This window comes from Marmota monax, unplaced genomic scaffold (genome assembly GCF_021218885.2).
Source record: "Marmota monax isolate L192 unplaced genomic scaffold, Marmota_monax_Labrador192_F-V1.1 WCK01_AAM20220418_F8-fsc00414, whole genome shotgun sequence".
Lineage (NCBI taxonomy): Eukaryota > Metazoa > Chordata > Mammalia > Rodentia > Sciuridae > Marmota > Marmota monax.
Genome location: NW_026694289.1, coordinates 416,640 through 437,429, shown reverse-complemented (window position 1 = coordinate 437,429; position 20,790 = coordinate 416,640). Strand labels below are relative to the sequence as shown.

At 40.9% G+C, this 20,790-nt stretch overlaps 2 pseudogenes; both read right to left on the bottom strand.

Annotated features, from left to right (window-relative positions):
* Nucleotides 1-8,297: 8,297 nt before the first annotated feature.
* On the bottom strand, nucleotides 8,298-10,844 carry LOC124108961 (CDKN2A-interacting protein-like; annotated as a pseudogene).
* A 2,141-nt stretch (nucleotides 10,845-12,985) lies between these two features.
* Nucleotides 12,986-20,726, bottom strand: LOC124108960 (large ribosomal subunit protein eL32-like; annotated as a pseudogene).
* Between the last annotated feature and the right edge of the window lie 64 nt (nucleotides 20,727-20,790).

The following is a 20,790-nucleotide window of genomic DNA, read 5'->3' as shown; positions in this document are numbered from 1 at the left end:
ACTGAATCTGAACTTCTCTCTGGTTGAGATGCTCAGGAGTCTGATGTTAAAAGCCCCCAGTAAATTCCAATGTACAGTTTAAATTGATACCCACTTCACTGCATGAACTTGTCCCAGGTTGAAGAGTTTGGTATGAAGATCGATGGGGTTATTCCTGTGGGTATCAGCTGAGTTTCACACTCTGGCTCCCTTGCCAGGGTACCAGAGATAATCCTGACTACATAAAATGCTATCAAACCCCATAACTCTGGAGGGAAGTGACACATGGGTGAAGAGATTATGGCAGGTCTGAGCAACAAATTGGACCATGTCCTGTGGTCATTAATTCCCATGATGGCCTCAACACTCTTGGCTTCTTCATGGCATCTTCCCTGATACACAGGATTTCTTCTCATCCACCATGAGAGGAGAAGACTTTTCACTTCTGCAAGAAGTGTGGAGCACAGGTTAACTTGTACTGTCCATCTTTGAAACTCTCTTCCTTCTTCCTTGTCAATATAGATTCCTCTAATTTAACCTTCTAAACTTCAGTCAGACAGATCTATAACCTTATAGCTTATTTTAGAATATGTGTGGCAATGTAGAGAAGTGGTGAAATCTTTTAAGATTTGGATATAGCAGAAGGTTACTAGGTCATTAGGGGCAACAACCTCAAAAAATTAATGTAGTTTACTCATTACCTGGTTAGTTTCTTCTACAGTGATGTGTTATAAAAGCAGCAAATCAATCCTCTGAATCCCTCTGGCTTCCTTTTACCATGTAATCTCTCCTTCTTGGATGGGCACCCCCAAAGATGTTACCCATCATGTTGTGATGTACCTAGGAGGGACTCCATCACAGCCAAGCAGATGTCACTGACATGCTCTTGAATTTTCAGAACTCTTTATAAAGTACCTAGCCTCAGGTGTTTTGTTATAACAATAAAAACAGACTAACCTAGTACATTATACAAAATCTCCTTGCTCTTTCCTCTGAGTTCTCAAAAACTTTGGCTTCTGTGGAGTCAGATGCCCCCAATAAAACTGGAATTATGTTAGAGAATTCTCAATTAAGACACAATTATTGAATTTCTAGTGGGCATTAATTAAAACTGACTTTAAATCTCAAGTATGTATAATCATCATGAAACCTAAAGCACCCATAATATCTTAAAGGATATCAGAGAAACACTCTAATAGGAAGGAACATACCCAGAAGAGTTGCATAGCAAAATGGAAATGGTTTACAAATGGAGATGCTGGAAGGGAATGCCAAAAGCCAGGGTATTCAAGAACAGGTGACTTCTTTGACCCTAGAACTGACTTTGGAACCCCCTGAGTGTTGGTGAACACACTAGCATGCTGGGAGGTGATAATCTATAGACTCACAGGGAGAGGCATGAAAGTTCTGTGTCTGGGACCTCCATTTTCCATTCCAGACCTCACCCTGTGTGTATCCTCTATAATCATCTTTGGACGATAGGGATTTCCTGAGCTCTATGGGTGATTTTAATAAATTATTGAGCCTGAGGAATAATCTCAAATTTATAATAAGTCTGTCAGTAGTGCAGGTGAGCCTGGAACCTCCCAAATGTAGCTGGTGTCTGAAGTTAAGGGCAGCCTTATGAAAGGAAGACTTTGTCCTGATGTTGTGGGATCTACAGCTACCACTGGATTTTAAGTGTCAGCATTATATTGTGGCCCACCCACTTGTCCTACCTATATTCCCATTAAGCCAAATATTGGAATCTTTTTACTAAGAAGTCTGACTTCTGCAATTTTATAATGTAAGGAGAATATGAATCTAGAAGAAATACACTCACAGGGGAACATAATCACACATGCCAGAACACATCTTTCTCATTAGGTAGATTGTCCACAGCAAGTGACTGATCCAGAATATGCATGATGTTTTCTTGTTCTTGAGGCCACATGCAATTACGGATAGAGGAACATGTTGAGGATCAAATAATGGTTATGCCCTGTTTGTACATGATTTTTTATTCTCTTGTTGACATTTTCAAACATGATGAGAAACAGTGGTGCATTAACAGAATCAGACAGCAAGAGGACAGAAGACCTCTTCATGCCCAAAGGCATGACCATTCCTGGAGGATGGGCCTTTCACATTTATTCTGGAGAATGCATTTCTTACACATTTTGGTTGGTAACTGCCATGGATGGAGGGGATCTATGCATATCCCAGGTGTCCACTATGGAAGTTTGATCTATGGTTATAAGTCACCACCATATGACAGATTACACAGCTATTATAAGAACATATGAGTCCATCTATCTACCCTTCCCTTCAGGTCCTCTTTCTATCCTTGCACTCTGGCCCAGATAACACCAGGATAGCCTATCCTTCTAGTACTAAATTCACTCTGGTCCACCCTCTTTGGAGCCTGGCAAGATGGAAGGCTAGATGGCCATGTTCCCTGAGTTGGAGACAGAGAATTGGTTAGGGATCATTGAGGCCTGAAGTCATCCTCATAGATGACCAAGCACAGAGGAACAATTTGCCTTCTGCTGGTACAGTGTACAGCATGTTCATTGGCAAGATCATCTTCAGAGCAGGTGGTTGTGGCAGTCAAGGTGGAGATGCCCCAGAGCTCTGTGTCCTGAGGTCTGTGCACAGCTGGACTCTCCAAGCCTCTTTTTCCTTCTCTGGCCTTTTGATTCTGTGAGTGTTTAGAGATTATAAAGATTTACTCCTTTCCTGGAGCTCTTCATTGGGGGGTTCTGGGGAACCTTCTTACAAGCTCTGGAGATAAAAGAGGTTGAGAAGAGATAGAGATCCAATTTCCTCTAGCTGAACAGAAAATACATCTTAGTCTCTAAACCCCTATTGCAGTTACCTTTCAGGTATTTACCCGTGATCATTGTCCCATCCTTCCTGAATTATGGTGTGTCCTGGGCCTAGGTAAGCAAGGCTGTGAAACTTCCAAAAGCCTGGTCATGGACTGAGCTGGGCTCTCCTGAGATCATACCTCAGTCAGTAGAAAGTGGACTATGGATCTTAACGTCCTCTTCCATCCCTCTGGTCACCCAGATGCATTCGTGTTCCACTATTGTCACTTCTTTATAATATGGCAGTGTGTCATTAAGGACTTTTGTGAAATCAGTTAAAATATGACACTTTGTCTGATAAACAACCAGGTGCTTCTGTGGATTCACCACATCTAATCTCATTTTACAAGTGGTGATTACTCTCTTCTACAACAGCCTCCTTCCCATATTAGACTGACAACTGCCACTGGAATTTTTTATTGCCTCAGTGTTTTATAATCTAATTAATGTTCCAGAACCCAGACCTGCCTGAGGAAAACATGTCAGTCTACCTGATTTCTGAATTTCCTCAGTGTCAGGTTGTGTAGAGCTAAACTGTAGATTGTGGTTGGTCAGGGTTCCCTCTATCCCAGAGGATACTCTCACTGAACAATCTGGAGCCCAATGGTCAGAGAACTGACCTAAAGCAGATGAGAATCCATGTCATTATATAGAGATTCCTCAATGAGATTGATGATTCAAAGATCCCAAGTGCCCATTTCACCATCTGACATTGCACCTGAGCATAGGAACTATAGTCCCGAGGAAAGATCTTTCTGGAGAATGGAGAGAGGCAGGGATAGAGGGTAAATGTGTCAAATAAAAAGGAATAAGTGCTGGCACTACTGCTGGATACTGAGGATGTGCCTTGAGAATGGGAGGAGGCCCAGAGCCATCCTGGTTGAAGAACACAGAACTTAGACTCCCTGTTCTGTCACTCTGAGCTCCCTCTAGGAGCACCTGGAATTTTGTATGGTCTCTTCAGTGATCCATAATCCTTCAGAAACTGCCCAGACTGAGCTTGAACAAGATTCTTCCAGTACATTTTCTAGTTAGGCTTCTCATGAATTCTAGTCCCTACTCATGCCCTCAGCCCTATGACACTGACAAGGTATTTGACCTTCAGAACTTGGTCACTGCAGCCCATGCATAGAATGGATTGTCCTGACTTCCATTCCAAAGGCTGTTCCCTGTACACCTGTTGATCCAGGGGCTGGCCTCCCTCTTGGGATCCCCCAGGACAGAGCCAGCCTCCTTTCTGGCTTATCCTTGCTGCAGTTTTCCCACCTCCTGCTGGTGGAAGAGACTCAGAGATTGAGCATCCCTCTCACAGGTGAACCCAAAGTGTCTATCACCTGTAATTGTGTGAACAGGAGTCCACCCTTATTCCAGCTACCCTAACCATCCCTGACCAGAACAACAGAAAGAGGTGGCATGTGAGGTACACAAGCAGGTAAGGCAGGTGGAGTTCCTGTCACCCAGTCTAGGGTAACATTCCCACCCTGGTGCTCTGTTCTCTTTAGGGAAAGAAGAAAAAGATCTGTAAAAACAAAAGAGCAGAGAAACATGAATGGTACTCTTTGTGGAGCCAGACTTCTGTATATTTACTGCCATGTCTAGTGCTACCCACCTTGGCAATGAGAAGAGTTGCTAGGTCAGGGGGAGCACAGGGTCTCTCTTTACTAAAGCTCTGTATGGCTCTTCAATCATGATCATCATTGTCGTCGTCATCGTCATCATCATCATCATCATCTACATAGCTAACATTTTTATTTCATTCTACACCTGAGTTTATGGTCATGCACTTCCACTTTAGCCTTGGGTGCCTTTTTGATAAGCCCAGACTCCCTCCTTGTTCAGACCTAGGGATGGACTCCTGTTCCCATCATAAAGAAAGCGCACTCCTAGCTGAGCTCTTTCCTTTGGATTTCCACAGAGAGATCCCAGGACCTGGCACTCCTCATGGCTTTATGTAATTTATGTCTGAAAAACAAGTTTCTTAAGATAAGTATAGGTGTCCCCATTTCATATCAGGTAACACTGAAGCCCAGAAAGCCTCAATTGCTACCTCCAACATCAGCATTGTCAAAGTCAGAAACTGACCAAGGTGTGCTGAGTTCTGGTCCTGGGCTCTTTGTGACAGAGCATGGCCAGGATGGGTAGGGGTTATCTTGAGGGCCAGGTTGGGCCACAGGGCTTGTTTGTGTACTGCATTGTTCATTGCTGTCCCACCAACCATAGCTTGTTCATCACCAGGAGCCCACCTCAGCCTGAAGATGGAGGTTGCTAGGGCTGTGCCCAGTTAGAGCTGGAGAACCTATGGAGAGTCGGGAGTCTGTTGTGCTTTTCATGGCTGGCCTGGCTTTTGCTGATTCTATCTTAACTGTTGCCTGATCTCCTTTCCTGAGGAAATGGGTAACACATGTCTCAGGGACTTTATCTGGGACAACTGGGTCTTAGGAGATCCCAGGGGCTGAAGGCTGAGGAGACTGTAGGGCTCATTCTTAGAAATTTGCCTGCTGAAACATGCCCAGGGCTGAGCTCAGGATCAGGGTCAGTCCTTGTGTTATTGTCAGTGGGGCTAATCCTGGATACAAACCTCAGTGGTCAGTGAAGACAGGATCAAGAGAACCATTCAGGTCATTGTGTAGACACCCCAGAGTTCTGTGTTCTAAGCCCACACCTGAACAGGGACCCTGTCTTCTGTCATCTACCTGGAAAGGATGAAGCTCTGGGGTTTGCAGCCTGTAATGAGGTAGGTGCTGCTCTATGTGGTTCTAAGGTAGCCATCCAGTACCTACTATAGGACACTCACACTGCAGAGGGCATAAGCATATTGTGGCCATGGAAGTAGTGGGAGGAACCACTTCTTGCATGAAGAATAATGAGCAAATTAACCATACATCAGATTTTTTTCTTCAAATATTGCCATATTTTAAATTTAGGGGTCAGTCTTATAAAATTTAGACTTTTTACAAGCATTACACTTAGTTCATAACCAACTTGAATCTAATGTATGAAATATGATATGTCAAGAGCTTTATAATGTTTTGAACAACCAATAAAAAAAATTTAAAAAAAAATAAAAATAAATAAATGAATAAATGAGTATTATTTGTTTCTCCTTGTTCAAATTGGTGTCTGAATTTTTTTTTTTTTTTTTTTTTTGCAGTTAATTGTTGAGTTACCCTGAGTAATGAGCATGAATCCAAGAGATATCAATTGGGTAACAAAAGACCTTTATCCACACAGGAGATTCTGAGTGAGGCTTATAAAGCCAGAGGCATCCAAGACAAACTCAGAGGTTCTCCTCTGAGGCTTGTTTGTTCTGGAGACCTGCTAGAAGTTCCTGCTGGGCTGCTCTGGAGAATATTAAATTATTCCCCAGTTGCTCAGGCCATACTGCTGGCACCTACCTGACTGTGAAAGAGGTTGATAATCTCTGGGGCAGTTTGCTTGGGTGCTTCCATGGCTGGTCTATAGCTAGATAGGAAGAGAAGATTCTGGCCATGTCTCTGGGCCTGGCATGGAGCATTGGGAGGAGCCTTCCTGTGCAGAGGGGAGGCCTCAGTGAAGGGGGAAATGGGAGGGGAGACCATGAAGGTGAGGAAGAAAGTGAAGGAGTGAAGGAGCTCTACAGCAGGAGGGAGGAGCCTAGGGATATTGCAGGGAAGGAATTGAAGTAGTGATGACCAGGCCTCAGTCCTCCTGCATTTTGCTCTATCCCAGACCAAAATCTCAATCCCAATCCCACTTTAGTATGCACTTAGAATTACATTCACAAGGTCATATCTATCCAAGGGGAGATGACTACTGCATGTTGGGGGGCCCATTAATCAAGGAGGTCTCAGCCCTAGAGCTAGAGAGGTTGTACGTGTGTGTGTGTGTGTGTTTCCCTCTTTAAACCTCACATGTTCCTCTGTCTCTTATGGTCACCATCATTCTTCAGTAAATATGTGTTGGGGCTATGGACCACTTTTATCATCTCAAATATTGGACCCAGAATTCTTGTGCCCAAGAAGATGAGGGAACAATCAGTAACACTTTGCTTCAAAACATTCCTGAAAAGCAATTGTACACAAACACTTGGCTGCTCTGAGTTTACAATTTTCACCTGGGCAAACTGTTCAGTTATCAAACAAATGTTTAGTAATCAAGACTCAGTAATTATCTCATAATGTCCTCTTCCAATGACATCCCTTTTCTGAGATACCAGGACAACCATGTCTGAGGGTTATTCTCCCTTAGTTCTCATAGACTTGCTGGTGCTTGATTGACACCATAGTGCTGCTGTCTTAAGAAGCTGGCAGTTCATATCATTCAAAATGTCCTGCTCAGGTCAAAATAGAGTCAGCTGAACATGGAAATGTTCAGAAACAAGGACCCATCTCTCAGGAGTGTGAGGACAGGGGCAGAACTGGAAACACCCATGTGACAGGCTCTTTCCTCTCACTGTAACCAAGGCAGGGAGAGGCCATGGTAGCCAGGCTGGTGGCAGGTTTTTTTTCTCCCTGCCCTGTCTGCCTTTGTCCCTGTGGGCAGCATTGCCATCCTTCTTCTGATAGTAATTGTCAGTCTTGTCCCAAGCCTGGGGCCCACTGATAGTCAAGGTGGCTGTTTCCTGAGTTGGAGCCAAAGAATCAGTCAGAGATGCCTGATGGTCTGCAACTGTCATTGTAAATGACCACTACAGGAGCCTTGTCTGGCTTCTGCTGGTACCAGTGCACAAGATAGCTGCCAATGCTGTTGCCCCCACAGGTGATCCTAACTGTCTGCTGTGGGGGCCACTGACACTGAAGATGGCTGAGTCACTTTATAGGATGCCACAGAGTTTGCAAAAAGAAAAAATGTGGTTGTATTCATGAACATGAAGGAACAATCCCAGGTTATCCCTTTGCCAGGCTTGGATGAACTTCATGGATTCTCTTTGCCCACACAGCACCCGTACCATCAACCTCAGCACCAGTGGCCAGGGGGGCTTAGGTGGAAGATGGAACTTTTGAACACAAAAGCAAAATTACCCCTGTCTCCTGGCAGCTGCAGCCCCTCAGGCTCACATAGCCCCCATCTAGATCATCCTGCCAATTGCATGCTGGGCCTTGTTGAACTGAAAGTCAGGGCTAGTTTGGTTTCTGAGCCCTGGGCTGAGTGGGTGGGTGAGAGTCTTGGAGCAGCACCTGTGCAGCGAAGAAGTAGGCCAAGGAGGATGGTTGTCCAGGCCATGGTAAGTTGCCCCCAGAGCTGCTTCCTGAGGCCCAGGTTGGGCTGGCTTCCTCCCAAGGATCTCTTATCCGCTTACTGAAATTTTTTTGCCCTTTATGTAAATGAGCCTGCACTGCTAGAGGAGCTTTATTTTGTCTAGGGGAGGGTGCAGCCCTGGGGACACAGACAGGGGTGGAGTAGACCTCTAACCCCACCTTCAACCTAGGGGCTGCTCCTTCATCACCTGGTCTTAGTCTGGCAGACATCTCCACCCCATACCATCTTGCCTCACTCCTCTTCTGCCTTGGCCATGCAAAACTTGACAGAACTCTGACTTGACTGTGAAGTACTTCTAGAAGGCAACTTTGAGATGCTGCTCTGAGAACTACTCTTAGAAGCTAGGTTGGACACAGTTGCTAAGGAAGTGCTTTTGAAAACCAGAGATCCACTGGTTTGGGATCTGCCCATGGAAGCTAACAGTGATGCAGCTACCTGGGAAGTGCTTTTGGAAGTTAGCATGATGTATTTGTTGAGCTGTTGTTGGGAGTTAGTAAGGATGTGCCTGATGAGGAATTGTGTTTACAAACTGATAATGAAACACTTGCCTCTGAACTACTTTTGGAAGTTACTCCACTTTAAGTTGTCTATGAAATAAGTTTAAAAGATAATAATTTAGGCGACTCTGATACTGCCAGTTATTGATGATGAGTCCTGCTTCCCCACATTGAAGTTTGAACATTAGAGAAGCACGCTGAGGAAAGCATATGAAGCAAGGCTTATTTTAAAAGGGGTAACATAGACTTCCCCCCAGAGGAAGAAGGGGGCCATAGCTGGTATCCTGGTATCCCAAGAGGGGGGGTGTTCTGCCCTTTTTATATGTCCTAGACTTCCTTTGTTCTCCTGCCTTTTCCCTCTAACCTTTCTTCTTCCTGCATAAGTGACTAGGCCCAGGAATGCTCAGTGGGAGGGCCAAAAGATGGGAAGCAGGTGGGCTGAGGGGGGGTAGGGCAGGGTGGAGTTGCCAAGGACACCTTAACAACTTTATAGCTCCTTGTAGGAGGGGAAATTCCTGGGATAGGTTACCTTGGCAACAGGTTGGAGCAGCGGCAGGTTCTTGATAAGATCCCTCAGAGGACAGTCTCAAACTTCCCAGACTCACTCAAAATTGGCCTCCTTGATTCGACCTAACTCGATTTACCTATCTACACTGACTGCCTGTCTAATTCTGGCTTCAACTCTACTCCTGAGCTTCCAGAGGAACCTAACATGGGCACCTCAATCTCTTGAGCTGCTCTGAGAAGCAGAGAATAAAGAACCTTCAAAAGCACTCTTTTTAGGTGAGCCACTTTATTATTTGCAATCAGTGGACTGGGTCATGTGACTAACTATTCACACAGGATTTCTTTTTATTTATTTATTTATTTATTTATTTATTTTTAGCTAAACAGACTTGTTTTATTTTTAAAACACCCAACCTCCAGCATTCCATCAGAGCAACACATAACTGACAAAGACAGGTGGTATAACAGGAAGTGCTGTGATGGGAGCCAGAAGATCTGGTCACAGAGCTGACCCTGTGACGTCAAGCAATCACTTAGTCCTTCTAATCCTCAGTTTCTCATCTGTAAGTTGAAATTTGAATCCTTACAACCTCTGAATCAATAGTTATTAGTTATATGAACTTGTATGAGGCAAGTTATAAAACCCTCCTGAAAAAGACAAAAGTAGACTTTCAAACATATATGAAAAACTTTCCATGCTATTGGATAGGATGACTCAATTTCATAAAGATAACAGTGCCCCTGCATCAGTCTGTTTTCTGTTGCTATAATAAAATACCAGAGGCAGGGGAATATAAAATAAGAGGGTTCTTAATTCAGAGTTTGGGAGGCTGAAAAGTACATGGTTGTGTGTCCCCATATGTTTAGCCTTTGGTCAGGATCTCATAGCTTATGCATCACTATAGTGGTTCCACAGGCAGAAGAGAACACATGGGAAGCCAGAGATTCAGGGGCTAATCTTGCTCCTTTCACAAAAACTCAAGTGAGAGAACTCACTCTCTATGCAAGAGAAGCAGTAATCCTTGCCCAGGGTGATGTCCTCACACAGGATTTCTATAAGGAGAAAACAAATGATGCTGCACCATGCTTATCTGGAGCTTCTGATTCAGAAGCTTTTCCAGATCCTAATGTTTTTTTCCTGAGAGGAAATGCTGTTGCTACTTTGGCTGGAAACAGATCGCTCTCTGTCACTCCTAGAGTTATTCTGACTGGAGATGCCAGAGCTCCCTAATGAAGTTTTCACTTCTCTTTGATTTGGTGGATGACCCAGAATATGTAGAACTGTTTGCCTGCTAAGCAGATGTGCATTCTATTTTGGCAGAAATTTTTGCAAGATCTCATTCAACTGCAGAGTTGTTTTTTTTTTTTTTTTTCCTTCTATGATTTGTTTTTTGGATTGCTCTTCTGCCCCTTCTTGGCAACCAGCTCGTCCCACTTCTTCTATGCATTGGAACATCTGTCACTTGGATTCCTTCAGCCATAGTAAGAATTTTATCCATAACTTCTTGAGGGCACCCGCACCCAGGGAAGATGTGGTTTGTCCAGATCATGGAAAAGGAGAAGAGCTGCTGCAGCTGCAGATTGCTGGTCTTGATCCTGGTGTCCACAGCTTCCTCATGTTAGCAGACAGAGCATCGCCCACAGGGGCCAGGTCCCTGAAGTTGTGGAGCAAAAACACCAGGTGGTATTGACAGTGTTTGTCAATCTCCTTGCAGCTCAACTCCTCCACCTGGGCAGCCACCAGTGGGTTCCTGCTCAAGTATTGCAACAACATGTTAGGCCTGCAGGATGCAGAGGGTACCAACAGACACTGAAAACTGGAGCAACTGGGTTTGCAGGGGCGACCAGCCCTGTCACTGAGGCCAGCACCAGCGGCCCTCTAGAGTAACCCCTCAAGAGGCCCAAACACCAAACAACAGTATCCAGAGCAGCTGAACCACCCACTTCCTCTGATCATGTCTTAAACTGATTTCTTCCACCACATTTTTCTGCCATGATGGTCTCCCTTGCCTCAAGACCCAAGGAATGTAATTAGCTGTTTGTGGACAGAGACCTCTGAAACTGTGAGCACCCATACAAATTTTTCCTCCTCTAATTGTTATTGTCAGGTGATTTGGTTGTAACAGTAAAAAAACTAACTAAAACAGGCATAAAAAGTTTTGGGTTGGTGTTCTTCACAGGGAAACTTTTCTCCATGACAGAAACCAACTGTTTGTGTGCTGTACATTTCTTCTTAAATATGAGTGTCACAGGTGGAGCTGTAATAGTCATCCTAAAGTCTTAACCTGAATCCAGAATTTTTGAGAAGTGAGGTCACTGATGATGGGAAATAACTGCTAAAGAGGAGGTCCCTGCACCACCCCAGCATCCAGCAAACACAGGTTGTCCATTTTTTGGAAGTGCTCCAGTGGTTTCCCATTCATTTCCTTTATTCAGTTAAATGCATTTATATTGTATCTCAATTTTTTGTAAAATTGAGACTTTTCTAAATAAAACATGGTAATAAAAAATCATACTAAAAGTCCAAATGATCTAAAAGAAATGGGCACAGGCCATATGAGGCAAATTACTTGTCTTGCTTTGTTTTTAACTAGAAGTAGCATTAAGGATCTTTGAATTTTAAACTTCTTTTTATTTTTTATTAGATTTTTTTATAATTATTCATAGAAATTGGGTTCATACTGACAAACTCATACATGCATGGAAATTTATTTTAATTCATGATGCCTCCTTTTCCCTTCCTTCCTCCCTCCCCTCTCTCATCCTTCTTCCTCTGCTTTACTCAGCCTCAAACCTCTGTTAATTTGCATTTGTTTTGTTTTTTATATTATCCTATCCTTCCCTCCTCCTGTGTGTGGGCTCTCTTTCCTCCAGGGAGGAGGTCAAAGGAACAGGGTAGAGGAGAGTGTGGCTGCAGAGTCACTAATCAAGACCTCCAGATGCAGGTGTGATTTTATTGTGCAGTTACCATGTATATATACTCAGGCAGTAGTTAAGCAGATTACAGGCAGCCACCAATGCAATTTCTGCTAACTGTTCTTACAGCGACCAATGGAGGAGTGGGCTATGGAGCAAGCGCAGGGACTGTAACACACAGACTCACACCCAGGGCTGTGCCTACAGGGTAAGTGGTTTGGGGTAAGTGGTTTGCTGCTTACATGCCTAGCACAGGAAAGTGGTTTGCCACTCAGATGCCCTAAACATATGCCGTTTTTTCATTACTCACTCCATGCACTTGTCCCCACACTCCTTTCCCTGATTTTACTCCAGCTTCCCCAGATGAGAAAAAACATTTGACCTTTGAGTTTCTGAGTTTGGCTTATTTCACTTAACTTGATATTCTCCATTTCCATCCACTTAACCAGCAAATGCCATAATTTCACTTTTTAATGGCTGATTAGAACTCCTTCTTAGACATACACCACGATTTCTTGATCTATTCATCTAATGACAGATGTCTGGATTGAATTCATAATTTAGTTATTATGAATTGTACTACTACAAACATTGAGGTGGCTATATTACAGTAGAGTGCCAAAAATATATCTTGGAAAAAAGACAGCCTTTTTAACAACTGATGCTAGAAAAACTGCCTAGCTACATGTAGAAAAATGAAATTAGACCACTCTCACCCTGCCTATTTTCAATCTTTTGGGAAAATACCAGAGTGGGACAGTTGGGTCATATGGTGGTTCCATCCCTAGTTTTCTAAAGAATCTCCATGCTGCTTTCCAGAGTGGTTATTCTAGTTTGCAGTCCCACTATAACAATATGCAGTTGTACCTTCCCCACCCCCACAACCTCATCAGCATTTATGGTTGTTTGTATTCTCCTTTTTTTTTTCTTTGTCTTTTTTTTTTTTTTTTTGCATTTTTTGTGGCTTTATTTAAAGACACATGAATAGACATGAACTGTCTATTCATTTTCTTCACTGTGCAGCCTGGCATTGGGATTGATGATTCTGATGGTCAGTGCTACTCTTTCCATGATGGCTTTGTGATTCTTGGAGGAAACATTGCGAGCAATCTCAGCACTGTAAAATTTGTTGCACATGAGCAGCACTTCCAGCTTCTTAATATTGTGGGCCAGGAACTTCTGGAAGCCACTGAAGAGCATGTGCTTTGTTTTCTTGTTGCTCCTAGAACCAATGCTGGGCATCAAGATCTGGCCCTGAAACTTCTCTGCACCTTGTTGTCAATACATCTGGGTTTCATGCTTAATTTTGACATATAGGTCTAACTGGTGCCAGATTAATTTCTTGGCCCTCTTTTTAACAATTTTTGGCTTCACAAGAAGCCATGATGCTGGATACAGATGGTGGCCACCTTTGTAGGCAGCATTCAAGAAAAGAGCTGTTTGTATTCTTGATCATTGCCATTCTGACTGGAGTGAGATGTGATCTTAGTGTAGTTTTCATTTGCATTTCCCTGATTGTTATAGATGTTGAACATTTTTTTTCATATATTTACTGATCATTTATATTTCTTAACTTTTGAGACATTTCTGCTTAGTTCTTTTACACATTTATTAATTGGGTGTTTAGTTTTTATAGTTCTTTTATATTCTGGATATTAATCCCCTATCAGAAGAATAGCTGACAAAGACTTTTCTCCCATTTAATGGGCTCCCTCTTCACATTCTTAATTGTTTCCTTTGCTGTGCAGAATTATTATTATTTTTTTTTAGTTTGATGGCATCCCACTTATTGATTCTTGGTTTATCTCTTCTGCTTTGGGTCTTGTTATGGAAGTTAGTGCCAGCACCTATATGATGGAAAGTTGACCCTGTGTTTTCTTCTAGCAGTTGTAAAGTTTCCAGACTTATTCATACATCTTTGATCCATTTTGATTTGAGTTTTGTGTTGGGTGAGAGACAGGGGTCTAATTTCATTTTGCTGCACATAGTTACCCAGTTTTCCCAGAACCATTTGTTTAAAAGGATGTCTTTTTTCCATTATATATCTTTAGCGCCTTTATCAAATATCAGATGGCTATAGATATGTGGGTTTGTCTCTATGCATTGAAAATTTGCCCTATTTTGCACTGATTTCTGTTTTTAAAATTTAAATTGGGTTTCTTGTAAGCAACATATACTGTTGGATCTTGGTGTGAAATTCAGTCTGACCATGTATGTCTTTTAGTAGTGGCAATTAATAACTTATAACTAATATAATTCATAGTATAATTTGTTGAAATATACCTTCTGTGTCTTCACATTCTAGTTTCTCCTTAAGTTCAATGGTTTTTTTTTCTCATTTTTTCCAGCTTTATAAATGACAAAATTGTGTGATCTTAAGGTATACAACATGATTAAAATTCAATTTTGTGTTGTTGTTGTTATTGATGGACCCTCATTTTTTCATTTATTTATATGTGGTGCTGAGGATTGAATCCAGTGCCTCACACATGCTAGGCAAGTGCTCTACAACTGAGCTACAGCCCCAAAATCCAAAATTCATTTTTTTTTTGCTTTCTTTTTTTTTTTATTTTTTTTTTTAATTTTTTATTGTTGGTTGTTCAAAACATTACAAATTTCTTGACATATCATATTCCACACTTTGATTCAAGTGGGTTATGAACTCCCACCTTCACCCCATACACAGATTGCAGAATCACATCAGTTACACATCCATTGATTTACATATTGCCATACTAGTGTCTGTTAAAATTCAATTTTTTATGTTCATTTTTCTCATTCATTCATTCATTTGTTCTTCATCTTGATTTTGTTTTTTTAAAAAAGTGTCCCCTTTCATCTATTTGCTAGCTTAAGTGATAGTTGATTTTTGGGCTGTCTAGGCCACCTTCCCACAATGATTTCTCAAACACCTTGTATGGGTGCTGAGATTGTTTTTCATAGGTGATTAACATTAACATTTAATCAGTCGTTGCTGAGTAAAGCAGGTTGCCCTCTAAGATGTCCCTGGGCCTCATGCACGGTCAAAAGCCTTTAGAGCAAATACTGAGATTTCCAAGGTACTGCTCTGCTGAATTCAGACTCAAGAATTGGACCTTACCTCTTACTGAATTATCAGGCTGCAGCCTGCCCAGCAATTTAACCTCACCAGCCACAATGATTATATGAAGCAATTCAATAGAATAGTTGCCTCTTTCTGAATGTGTGTCTGGTTATGTATCTATTATATGTATCCATCCAATCTTACACTGCTGTAATGGTGTTTGTTTATCATAGACTGTATATATTATTGTGGTCTCATAAGATTACAATGGAATTGAAAAATTCCTTTTACCTTGTTATGTCATCCCGTCCTAAGGTTGAAGTGCAACACATTACTTATGTTTATGATGATAATGAAGCAAACAATACTACTGTATTACCAATCATGTAACCCTATCACACAATTATGTGCAGTAGATAATACTTGTCATGATAATAAATAAGTATGATATTATCCTGTGTTTCTTGTAGTATAGTTCTCATTTTTAATCAGAGTGTACTCCTTGTAATTATAAAAATGTTGAGTATAAAGCTGTATGTTGTAGTATGCTTACAACAGCCTCATACCTCTCCTGTATCTTCAGACTATGAGACTGATGCACTGCTCACTACACCAAGAGGGCTGCTACCGTCTCTTGATTGCTTCATTTCTCCTGTGCTGGATTCAACTTCATGTTGCTTAATTCATGGCCCTAGAAGCAATAGGTTTCAACATATATTATATGTACAATATGTGTTTTATATATATATATATATATATATATATATATATATATATATATAAGCATATAGTACTTATACAACACATATTCACACACACTCCATGTAGCCTTAGTGTGTAGTAGGCTGTACCATCTACATTTGTGTAAAGTACACTGTATGATATTCACAGAATGATGAAATTGCCTAATGATGCATTTCTCAGGACATACCACTATTGCTAAGTGATGCAGGACTGTAGGGAATATGTGTACATATCTCCCTGCAGTTGGTTCTCAACATTTGTAGGTTCTGCATCTTTAGATTCCACCAAACATATGTTGCAAATGTTTTCTAAAAATTGTATCTGTACTAAACATGTATGTTTCATTTTTCTCTTTATTAATCCTGCAAATAACAAGAAAATACACACAAAAAAAATTTGTATCTATAATCTCTACCTACCTATTTTATCCTATATCTTTCTCTGTCATCTGTCAAAATATTTATACCTACATCTATCTTGTCCTATTGCTGTTATATCTCCTATTTAATTCTCTTTTCATGGAGAACCCTGACTAATACAGTTCATCTATACCTTTAAGAAGGTATTATTTTAATAAATTTTTTTCATGGGGGTAATGAAATTTGATTGGAGGGGTGCTTTGCCACTGAACCACAACCCTGTAATTTTTCCTTTTTATTTTAAGACAAAGTTTTACTAAACTGTTAAGGGTCTCAAGAAACAGCCAAGACTGGCTGTAAACTTGCAATCTGCTTGCCTCCACCTCCTGAGTCATTGGGATTACACGTAGACACCACATACCTGAATTCAAGTGAATTTCAGTGTTTGGGAAAGTTTCATTTTGCCTTAATTTTTGAAAGACAGCATCACTGGGTAAAGAATTTGAGGTTGACATATTTTTCCTTTCATTTTGTAAAGGTATTGCTCCCCAGTCTTCTTCCTCTCCTGCTTCTGGTAAACAATCTGCTCCTATCATTAAGGTCCAAGTGTCCCATTCACTCCTAGTTTAATCAAGTGACATCATATGTGGTGATACTGTTTTCTTCATGTTTCCTGGGATTGATTTTAGTGAGTTATTTGCTTGTTGGTTTCGGGTTTTCCCCAATTGTGGAATATTTTTGGCCATTATTTTCTCAAATACTCTATCTATTCATGCCCCATACCCACCCTGCCTTCCTGACTTCAATCACACACACTTTATGCTGAAAGAAGCTGTTCCCCAACACAGTGATGTATTGATTATTGTTTTTATTATCCCCCAGTTTTATCTTTAGTAGTTTCTAAGGTTCACTGATCTTCCATGTATCTCATTTACTATCACTCAGTTTGTTTATTTATTTACTTTTCCTTAATCTCACACTTCCAGTTTTCATCTCTGCAAGTATCTATATCTATAATCTCTATTTGTTTGTGTGATATTTTGTTCATTCCTCTGGATCTTGAACAACTGAAACACAGTTGTGATAAATGTCTTTGTATCTTCTCCTGAGATACCAAATGGGAAGGCTGGGTACAAAGGGCAAACTGGGGTCCTCAGATCTGGTTGAGCTGAGCCAGACCTGACCTGGCTTTGCTTTCAGGCCTCCTGGGCTAGAGGAAGAGTGTGACACAGACCAGGAAGATGTTTGTATCTCACTTATCCGTCTGCCTGATTCACTGTGAGCTTTATCATTGTTGTCCCACCTGTGACAGTAATAGTTAGACTAACCCCCAGGTTGGGCTCTGCTGATGGACAGGGTGGCTGTGTTTTCTGAAATGTAGCCAGAAATTTTGTCAGAGATTTCTTAGGATTCTTTGCAATCTCCTTAGATGAATAGTACAGGAGCCTGGTTTGTTCTATTTTTTTTTAATTAAATTTATTTTTTTTTAATTCTTTGTGTAGTTGTAGATGAACAGAATGTGTTTTTTTGTTTATTTTTATGTGGTGCTAAGGATCAAACCTAGTGCCTCATACATGCTAGGCAAGTGCTCTACCACTGAGCTACAGCCTCAGCCCCAAATTAGATTTATATATATATATATATATATATACACACACACACAAAACTTGTACATATATTGGGGTAACATGAAATTCTGATACATGTGCATGTTGTATAATATTTAAATCAGGCTAAAATCAGGCAATTCAGCATGTACCTATAGTCCTAGCCACCCAGGAGGCTGAGGCAAGAGCATCACTTGAACCCAGGAGTTCTAAACAGCCTAGGCAACATAGTGAGACCCCATCTCAAAAAAAAAAAAAAAAAGTTTAAATAAGATTAAATTTATTAATATCTCTAAACATTTATCATTTATAGTGAAAACTTACAAAATCATTTCTTCTAGCCTTTTCTAATGCACTGTAAAAGGATTAAGTTGATAAAATTTTGTTCTGTACATTTTACCACAACTTTATAAAAGAATCACTGCTGGGCACTGTGGTACACATCAATGACTGAGGAGGCTTAGGCAGAAAGATCTCAAATTCAAGACCAGACTTAGCAATTTAGCAATATCCTCTTTTTTAGATATACATCACAGTAGAGTGTATTTTAACATTATATATATAATATTATATATAATATATATTTATGGAGTATAACTTATTCTAATTAAGATTCCATTCTTGTGGTTGTACATGATGTGAAGTTACACTGGTTATGTAGTACGTGAACATGGGAAAGTTATGTTGGATTCATTCTACTATCTTTTCATTCCTACCCCAGCTCCCTTCCCTTTGTCTAATCCAATGATCTTTTATTCTTCCTTCCACCCACACCCACCTTATTGTGTTAAAATCCACATTTCAGAGAAAACATTGCATTCATTCTTTGTATTTTGGTGTGTGTGTGTGTGTGTGTGTGTGTGTGTGTGTGATGTAAATAGCTGCCAAGTAGGAGGTCTCTGCACCATATCTACTAAATAATTCCTTACTCTCTTATCTTAGTATAATTGGTTAAAGGTACACAGGCAACAGCCTCACTGATTTTTCTATTTAGAAATTTCTTCCACCACATTTTACTTTCTCTTAATTTTGGCTTTCCATCAAGCCCTAAGGCCTAGGCACAGTTTAGCTTGATTCTTTGCTTGACTCCATTTTCCAAATGATATTGCTCCTTTCCATCTGAGCCCTCATCAGCATGATGCCCTCATCTGTCCACATTTTTAGTAGCATCCTGGTCATGACCACATAACCAATCTTTAAGAAGTTATAAACTATTCCTAATTTTTTTTTGCCATCTAGCTCCTCAACAGAATCATCCATATTGTTCCATGTTCAGCATTTTAAGCTTTTTTAGCCTGTTTCTCCAAGATCTCCCAGCCCTATTTCTAAATTTTCATGTATTGGTTGTTAAAAACAGTCTTATTTCTCTATTCCAATTTTCAGTCTTAGTCCTTTTTATGTTACTGTATCTGATTACCACAGACAGGTAACTTATGAGGAAAAGAGGTTTATTTAGCTCATAGTTCTGTAAGTCCAACAACATAGCACCATCATATTCTTGACTCTCCTGAGGGCCTTTCTGCTGACAGAGAGGCTACAGAGTCCTGAGATGGTGGAGGGCATCATGTAATAAGACAAATCTTGCTCAGGTTTCTCTTTGCATTCTTAAGCTGCAGTCCCATTGGATTAAGACTTGGTCTTTATAACCTCATTAACATTTATTACCTTTCTAAGGTCTGACCTCTAAATACATAGATTACATTTCTCCACTCTATCTCATGATGGGGAATGAATTTCCACCTCAGTTTGGGTGGAGACATTCAAGTTATAGCATAAAGAATAAATATCATATGCAGGCAGTCCTTCAGTTCTCCCATGGTTCTTGATTAAAGACAGAAAATCACTACCACCATTAAGGCAGGGCTGATAATGGACCAAGAACTTCAGAAATAAACTCTGGATTCCTCCCACCTGGAAGGGGAGGTGTTTGCTGAAGGTTCAGGTGATGTGGAATAAATTGGGAAGAGTCATAATGAGTATCAGCTACAACGTTGGAACCAGTAACAAGGAGGTTCAAGTATTTGAAATGAACATGTAGATACAGGTTAGCCAAATATTCTTGTTTTCTCATCCCCTTTCTTCCTCGTATTTTCCAACATAAGACATTCTGACAGTATATGTTTGACTTTGAGATGAAGTGTTTGAAAATAAAATGTGAATTAGCTCTGAGAAGAATAATGTCACCCAAAAGTCAGAAAGGATTTTGCATAATTTCACCAAGGAACAGTGAGTCTGTTTATGATTTTATCCAGGATTGTTGCATCTTATTAAGTAGGAACATGGATCTCAACATAATCTTTCTTCGGAGATTTGGTGGATTATAAAATGTGTGGCTTCCCATTGCCAATGGGTGGATTATGAGGACTTTATGTTAACAGTTTCCAGAATTTCCTTTATTCTACATTTCTGGTTAACCTTGGTGAAAAGAAATTTGCCTGTGTGAGATTCAGCATGTACTAGGGCATTCCCCAAACTATTAACAATTCCAACATCAGTTAAGAAATTGTCCCGGTGTGGTGTGAAACACACTGTATTAATGTCTGTTTATTCTATAGGGTTAGAATGCATACCATGGTCACCTAGTGGTTTCATGAAGCTGGATTCCTACAGAGGCAGAGCCAGGCAACTTGACTTCAGGCAGCAATCAGACCAGAATCACCCTGTGTGGGAATGGGTGGGCCAGCCTGACAGAGGAGTACCTGAGGAGATACCACAGGGCCCACTATACTGGTTTGCTCAGTTCAGATTCATAGGCTTCGTATGAGCTTGGGGCTTCAGAAGCTTTTCAAGGGCTGGATACTTCTGACTAATCCAGGTTATATGGACCTAAAAGTGGCCCAGTCTACACAAAGTGTAAATTCAGGGATCAAGAACAGAGTTCATTGACACCTGTGTCTGTCCTCCCACTTAGGTCCTCTATCCTTGACACACACCCAAGCCAAAAACTCACCAGGACAGCCTGATATGTCACCCAAAAATCCACTCATGATATCCCCTCTGCAAAGCCTACCTAGAGAACTGGAAGGAAAGGGCAGTCTAGGGGCCTCAGAT